We start from the raw sequence: 7,500 nt of genomic DNA, 5'->3' as shown, positions 1-7,500 counted from the left end.
ATTTAAGGTTTCTCAAAATTCTAGGCTTGGGTATTGTGGAATACTAAACATTATTATTTTCTTTCAGAATCAATAACTAAAATTATTGTTGGATCAAAGTTTGACATCTAAGTGTATATATTTTTAGATAAAGATAACATCTTATGTTTGGATTATAATAATGAAATCAGATCAAACATGATTCAAAGTGAAGAATCTCTAACCTTTTGGTCTTTTAACTATTCAGTAAACTTTGTAGATTGCACATCAACCATTAAATATATTTCTCAGTTTGTTTAAGGTTTCTCAAACTTCTTGAATGGGGTATTGTAGAATACTAAACAATATTAGTTTTATTCAGAATTAATAATTGAAATTATTGTTGGATTAAAGTTTGACATCTGAGTGTAAGATTATCCAAAACAGTTGTCTCAAAGAAACAAAACAAATGTTTTTTACTTGAATCTTTATATTACTATACTTTCTTAGGCGTTAAACTTTGGACAGGCATTGACCACGTGGCCTAATGGATAAGGTGTCTGACTTCGGATCAGAAGATTGAGGGTTCGAGTCCCTTCGTGGTCATTGCATTCAATGTTATTTGTTTATACTGTATTTTTTTCATTAAGATTAAATATTTTGTAAGGAATATAATAATGAAATCAGAACAAACACAGCTCAAAGTAAAATATCTCAAAACCTTTGTTCTTTAAACTATTTAGCAAACTTTGAAGATTGCACAGCAGTCAATGTATCTTTAAGTTGATTTAAGGTTTCTCAAAATTCTAGGCTTGGGTATTGTGGAATACTAAACATTATTATTTTCTTTCAGAATCAATAACTAAAATTATTGTTGGATCAAAGTTTGTCATCTAGGTTTATATATTTTAACATAAAGATAACATCTTATGTTTGGATTATAATAATGAAATCAGATCAAACATGATTCAAAGTGAAGAATCTCTAACCCTTTGGTCTTTAAACTATTCAGTAAACTTTGTAGATTGCACATCAACATTAAATATATTTCTCAGTTTGTTTAAGGTTTCTCAAACTTCTCGAATGGGGTATTGTAGAATAATAAACAATATTAGTTTTATTCAGAATTAATAATTGAAATTATTGTTGGATTAAAGTTTGTCATCTGAGTGTAAGATTATCCAAAACAGTTGTCTCAAAGAAACAAAACAAATATGTTTTTTACTTGAATCTTTATATTACTATACTTTCTTAGGCGTTATTCTTTGGACAGACATTGACCACGTGGTCTAATGGATAAGGCGTCTGACTTCGGATCAGAAGATTGAGGATTCGAGTCCCTTCGTGGTCATTGCATTCAATGTTATTTGTTTATACTGTATTTTTTTCATTAAGATTAAATATTTTGTAAGGAATATAATAATGAAAGCAGAACAAACACAGCTCAAAGTAAAATATCTCAAAACCTTTGTTCTTTAAACTATTTAGCAAACTTTGTAGATTGCACAGCAGTCAATGTATCTTTAAGTTGATTTAAGGTTTCTCAAAATTCTAGGCTTGGGTATTGTGGAATACTAAACATTATTATTTTCTTTCAGAATCAATAACTAAAATTATTGTTGGATCAAAGTTTGTCATCTAGGTTTATATATTTTTACATAAAGATAACATCTTATGTTTGGATTATAATAATGAAATCAGATCAAACATGATTCAAAGTGAAGAATCTCTAACCCTTTGGTCTTTAAACTATTCAGTAAACTTTGTAGATTGCACATCAACATTAAATATATTTCTCAGTTTGTTTAAGGTTTCTCAAACTTCTTGAATGGGGTATTGTAGAATACTAAACAATATTAGTTTTATTCAGAATTAATAATTGAAATTATTGTTGGATTAAAGTTTGTCATCTGAGTGTAAGATTATCCAAAACAGTTGTCTCAAAGAAACAAAACAAATATGTTTTTTACTTGAATCTTTATATTACTATACTTTCTTAGGCGTTAATCTTTGGACAGACATTGACCACGTGGTCTAATGGATAAGGCGTCTGACTTCTGATCAGAAGATTGAGGATTCGAGTCCCTTCGCGGTCATTGCATTCAATGTTATTTGTTTATACTGTATTTTTTTCATTAAGATTAAATATTTTGTAAGGAATATAATAATGAAATCAGAACAAACACAGCTCAAAGTAAAATATCTCAAAACCTTTGTTCTTTAAACTATTTAGCAAACTTTGTAGATTGCACAGCAGTCAATGTATCTTTAAGTTGATTTAAGGTTTCTCAAAATTCTAGGCTTGGGTATTGTGGAATACTAAACATTGTTATTTTCTTTCAGAATCAATAACTAAAATTATTGTTGGATCAAAGTTTGTCATCTAGGTGTATATATTTTTACATAAAGATAACATCTTATGTTTGGATTATAATAATGAAATCAGAACAAACATGATTCAAAGTGAAGAATCTCTAACCCTTTGGTCTTTAAACTATTCAGTAAACTTTGTAGATTGCACATCAACCATTAAATATATTTCTCAGTTTGTTTAAGGTTTCTCAAACTTCTTGAATGGGGTATTGTAGAATACTAAACAATATTAGTTTTATTCAGAATTAATAATTGAAATTATTGTTGGATTAAAGTTTGTCATCTGAGTGTAAGATTATCCAAAACAGTTGTCTCAAAGAAACAAAACAAATATGTTTTTTACTTGAATCTTTATATTACTATACTTTCTTAGGCGTTAATCTTTGGACAGACATTGACCACGTGGTCTAATGGATAAGGCGTCTGACTTCGGATCAGAAGATTGAGGATTCGAGTCCCTTCGTGGTCATTGCATTCAATGTTATTTGTTTATACTGTATTTTTTTCATTAAGATTAAATATTATGTAAGGAATATAATAATGAAATCAGAACAAACACAGCTCAAAGTAAAATATCTCAAAAACTTTGTTCTTTAAACTATTTAGCAAACTTTGTAGATTGCACAGCAGTCAATGTATCTTTAAGTTGATTTAAGGTTTCTCAAAATTCTAGGCTTGGGTATTGTGGAATACTAAACATTATTATTTTCTTTCAGAATCAATAACTAAAATTATTGTTGGATCAAAGTTTGACATCTAAGTGTATATATTTTTAGATAAAGATAACATCTTATGTTTGGATTATAATAATGAAATCAGATCAAACATGATTCAAAGTGAAGAATCTCTAACCTTTTGGTCTTTTAACTATTCAGTAAACTTTGTAGATTGCACATCAACCATTAAATATATTTCTCAGTTTGTTTAAGGTTTCTCAAACTTCTTGAATGGGGTATTGTAGAATACTAAACAATATTAGTTTTATTCAGAATTAATAATTGAAATTATTGTTGGATTAAAGTTTGACATCTGAGTGTAAGATTATCCAAAACAGTTGTCTCAAAGAAACAAAACAAATGTTTTTTACTTGAATCTTTATATTACTATACTTTCTTAGGCGTTAAACTTTGGACAGGCATTGACCACGTGGCCTAATGGATAAGGTGTCTGACTTCGGATCAGAAGATTGAGGGTTAGAGTCCCTTCGTGGTCATTGCATTCAATGTTATTTGTTTACACTGTATTTTTTTCATTAAGATTAAATATTTTGTAAGGAATATAATAATGAAATCAGAACAAACACAGCTCAAAGTAAAATATCTCAAAACCTTTGTTCTTTAAACTATTTAGCAAACTTTGTAGATTGCACAGCAGTCAATGTATCTTTAAGTTGATTTAAGGTTTCTCAAAATTCTAGGCTTGGGTATTGTGGAATACTAAACATTATTATTTTCTTTCAGAATCAATAACTAAAATTATTGTTGGATCAAAGTTTGTCATCTAGGTTTATATATTTTAACATAAAGATAACATCTTATGTTTGGATTATAATAATGAAATCAGATCAAACATGATTCAAAGTGAAGAATCTCTAACCCTTTGGTCTTTAAACTATTCAGTAAACTTTGTAGATTGCACATCAACATTAAATATATTTCTCAGTTTGTTTAAGGTTTCTCAAACTTCTTGAATGGGGTATTGTAGAATACTAAACAATATTAGTTTTATTCAGAATTAATAATTGAAATTATTGTTGGATTAAAGTTTGTCATCTGAGTGTAAGATTATTCAAAACAGTTGTCTCAAAGAAACAAAACAAATATGTTTTTTACTTGAATCTTTATATTACTATACTTTCTTAGGCGTTAATGTTTGGACAGACATTGACCACGTGGCCTAATGGATAAGGCGTCTGACTTTGGATCAGAAGATTGAGGGTTCGAGTCCCTTCGTGGTCATTGCATTCAATGTTATTTGTTTATACTGTATTTTTTTCATTAAGATTAAATATTTTGTAAGGAATATAATATTGAAAGCAGAACAAACACAGCTCAAAGTAAAATATCTCAAAACCTTTGTTCTTTAAACTATTTAGCAAACTTTGTAGATTGCACAGCAGTCAATGTATGTTTAAGTTGATTTAAGGTTTCTCAAAATTCTAGGCTTGGGTATTGTGGAATACTAAACATTATTATTTTCTTTCAGAATCAATAACTAAAATTATTGTTGGATCAAAGTTTGACATCTATGTGTATATATTTTTAGATAAAGATAACATCTTATGTTTGGATTATAATAATGAAATCAGATCAAACATGATTCAAAGTGAAGAATCTCTAACCTTTTGGTCTATAAACTATTCAGTAAACGTTATAGATTGCACATCAACCATTAAATATATTTCTCAGTTTGTTTAAGGTTTCTCAAACTTCTTGAATGGGGTATTGTAGAATAATAAACAATATTAGTTTTATTCAGAATTAATAATTGAAATTATTGTTGGATTAAAGTTTGTCATCTGAGTGTAAGATTATCCAAAACAGTTGTCTCAAAGAAACAAAACAATATGTTTTTTACTTGAATCTTTATATTACTATACTTTCTTAGGCGTTATTCTTTGGACAGACATTGACCACGTGGTCTAATGGATAAGGCGTCTGACTTCGGATCAGAAGATTGAGGATTCGAGTCCCTTTGTGGTCATTGCATTCAATGTTATTTGTTTATACTGTATTTTTTTCATTAAGATTAAATATTTTGTAAGGAATATAATAATGAAATCAGAACAAACACAGCTCAAAGTAAAATATCTCAAAACCTTTGTTCTTTAAACTATTTAGCAAACTTTGTAGATTGTACAGCAGTCAATGTATCTTTAAGTTGATTTAAGGTTTCTCAAAATTCTAGGCTTGGGTATTGTGGAATACTAAACATTGTTATTTTCTTTCAGAATCAATAACTAAAATTATTGTTGGATCAAAGTTTGTCATCTAGGTGTATATATTTTTACATAAAGATAACATCTTATGTTTGGATTATAATAATGAAATCAGAACAAACATGATTCAAAGTGAAGAATCTCTAACCCTTTGGTCTTTAAACTATTCAGTAAACTTTGTAGATTGCACATCAACCATTAAATATATTTCTCAGTTTGTTTAAGGTTTCTCAAACTTCTTGAATGGGGTATTGTAGAATACTAAACAATATTAGTTTTATTCTGAATTAATAATTGAAATTATTGTTGGATTAAAGTTTGTCATCTGAGTGTAAGATTATCCAAAACAGTTGTCTCAAAGAAACAAAACAAATATGTTTTTTACTTGAATCTTTATATTACTATACTTTCTTAGGCGTTAATCTTTGGACAGACATTGACCACGTGGTCTAATGGATAAGGCGTCTGACTTCGGATCAGAAGAATGAGGATTCGAGTCCCTTCGTGGTCATTGCATTCAATGTTATTTGTTTATACTGTATTTTTTTCATTAAGATTAAATATTATGTAAGGAATATAATAATGAAATCAGAACAAACACAGCTCAAAGTAAAATATCTCAAAAACTTTGTTCTTTAAACTATTTAGCAAACTTTGTAGATTGCACAGCAGTCAATGTATCTTTAAGTTGATTTAAGGTTTCTCAAAATTCTAGGCTTGGGTATTGTGGAATACTAAACATTATTATTTTCTTTCAGAATCAATAACTAAAATTATTGTTGGATCAAAGTTTGACATCTAAGTGTATATATTTTTAGATAAAGATAACATCTTATGTTTGGATTATAATAATGAAATCAGATCAAACATGATTCAAAGTGAAGAATCTCTAACCTTTTGATCTTTTAACTATTCAGTAAACTTTGTAGATTGCACATCAACCATTAAATATATTTCTCAGTTTGTTTAAGGTTTCTCAAACTTCTTGAATGGGGTATTGTAGAATACTAAACAATATTAGTTTTATTCAGAATTAATAATTGAAATTATTGTTGGATTAAAGTTTGACATCTGAGTGCAAGATTATCCAAAACAGTTGTCTCAAAGAAACAAAACAAATGTTTTTTACTTGAATCTTTATATTACTATACTTTCTTAGGCGTTAAACTTTGGACAGACATTGACCACATGGCCTAATGGATAAGGTGTCTGACTTCGGATCAGAAGATTGAGGGTTCGAGTCCCTTCGTGGTCATTGCGTTCAATGTTATTTGTTTATACTGTATTTTTTTCATTAAGATTAAATATTTTGTAAGGAATATAATAATGAAATCAGAACAAACACAGCTCAAAGTAAAATATCTCAAAACCTTTGTTCTTTAAACTATTTAGCAAACTTTGTAGATTGCACAGCAGTCAATGTATCTTTAAGTTGATTTAAGGTTTCTCAAAATTCTAGGCTTGGGTATTGTGGAATACTAAACATTATTATTTTCTTTCAGAATCAATAACTAAAATTATTGTTGGATCAAAGTTTGTCATCTAGGTTTATATATTTTAACATAAAGATAACATCTTATGTTTGGATTATAATAATGAAATCAGATCAAACATGATTCAAAGTGAAGAATCTCTAACCCTTTGGTCTTTAAACTATTCAGTAAACTTTGTAGATTGCACATCAACATTAAATATATTTCTCAGTTTGTTTAAGGTTTCTCAAACTTCTTGAATGGGGTATTGTAGAATACTAAACAATATTAGTTTTATTCAGAATTAATAATTGAAATTATTGTTGGATTAAAGTTTGTCATCTGAGTGTAAGATTATTCAAAACAGTTGTCTCAAAGAAACAAAACAAATATGTTTTTTACTTGAATCTTTATATTACTATACTTTCTTAGGCGTTAATGTTTGGACAGACATTGACCACGTGGCCTAATGGATAAGGCGTCTGACTTTGGATCAGAAGATTGAGGGTTCGAGTCCCTTCGTGGTCATTGCATTCAATGTTATTTGTTTATACTGTATTTTTTTCATTAAGATTAAATATTTTGTAAGGAATATAATATTGAAAGCAGAACAAACACAGCTCAAAGTAAAATATCTCAAAACCTTTGTTCTTTAAACTATTTAGCAAACTTTGTAGATTGCACAGCAGTCAATGTATCTTTAAGTTGATTTAAGGTTTCTCAAAATTCTAGGCTTGGGTATTGTGGAATACTAAACAT

General features: G+C 28.3%; 8 non-coding genes across 8 annotated transcripts; all 8 read left to right on the top strand.

Annotated features, from left to right (window-relative positions):
- Positions 1–491: 491 nt before the first annotated feature.
- Positions 492–564, top strand: TRNAR-UCG (transfer RNA arginine (anticodon UCG)). The gene has a single exon. It is a non-coding gene; the product is annotated as a tRNA-Arg (tRNA).
- A 672-nt stretch (positions 565–1,236) lies between these two features.
- Positions 1,237–1,309, top strand: TRNAR-UCG (transfer RNA arginine (anticodon UCG)). Its single transcript has one exon. It is a non-coding gene; the product is annotated as a tRNA-Arg (tRNA).
- Positions 1,310–2,727: 1,418 nt separating this feature from the next.
- Positions 2,728–2,800, top strand: TRNAR-UCG (transfer RNA arginine (anticodon UCG)). Its single transcript has one exon. It is a non-coding gene; the product is annotated as a tRNA-Arg (tRNA).
- A 671-nt stretch (positions 2,801–3,471) lies between these two features.
- TRNAR-UCG (transfer RNA arginine (anticodon UCG)) lies at positions 3,472–3,544 on the top strand. Its single transcript has one exon. It is a non-coding gene; the product is annotated as a tRNA-Arg (tRNA).
- A 672-nt stretch (positions 3,545–4,216) lies between these two features.
- TRNAQ-UUG (transfer RNA glutamine (anticodon UUG)) lies at positions 4,217–4,289 on the top strand. The gene has a single exon. It is a non-coding gene; the product is annotated as a tRNA-Gln (tRNA).
- A 1,418-nt stretch (positions 4,290–5,707) lies between these two features.
- Positions 5,708–5,780, top strand: TRNAR-UCG (transfer RNA arginine (anticodon UCG)). Its single transcript has one exon. It is a non-coding gene; the product is annotated as a tRNA-Arg (tRNA).
- A 671-nt stretch (positions 5,781–6,451) lies between these two features.
- Positions 6,452–6,524, top strand: TRNAR-UCG (transfer RNA arginine (anticodon UCG)). The gene has a single exon. It is a non-coding gene; the product is annotated as a tRNA-Arg (tRNA).
- Positions 6,525–7,196: 672 nt separating this feature from the next.
- On the top strand, positions 7,197–7,269 carry TRNAQ-UUG (transfer RNA glutamine (anticodon UUG)). Its single transcript has one exon. It is a non-coding gene; the product is annotated as a tRNA-Gln (tRNA).
- The last annotated feature ends 231 nt before the right edge of the window (positions 7,270–7,500 follow it).

This window comes from Pseudophryne corroboree, chromosome 8 (assembly GCF_028390025.1).
Source record: "Pseudophryne corroboree isolate aPseCor3 chromosome 8, aPseCor3.hap2, whole genome shotgun sequence".
Taxonomy (NCBI): Eukaryota; Metazoa; Chordata; class Amphibia; order Anura; family Myobatrachidae; genus Pseudophryne; species Pseudophryne corroboree.
Note: the sequence above shows the minus strand (reverse complement) of the source record. Positions and strands in the feature narration are given on the sequence as shown.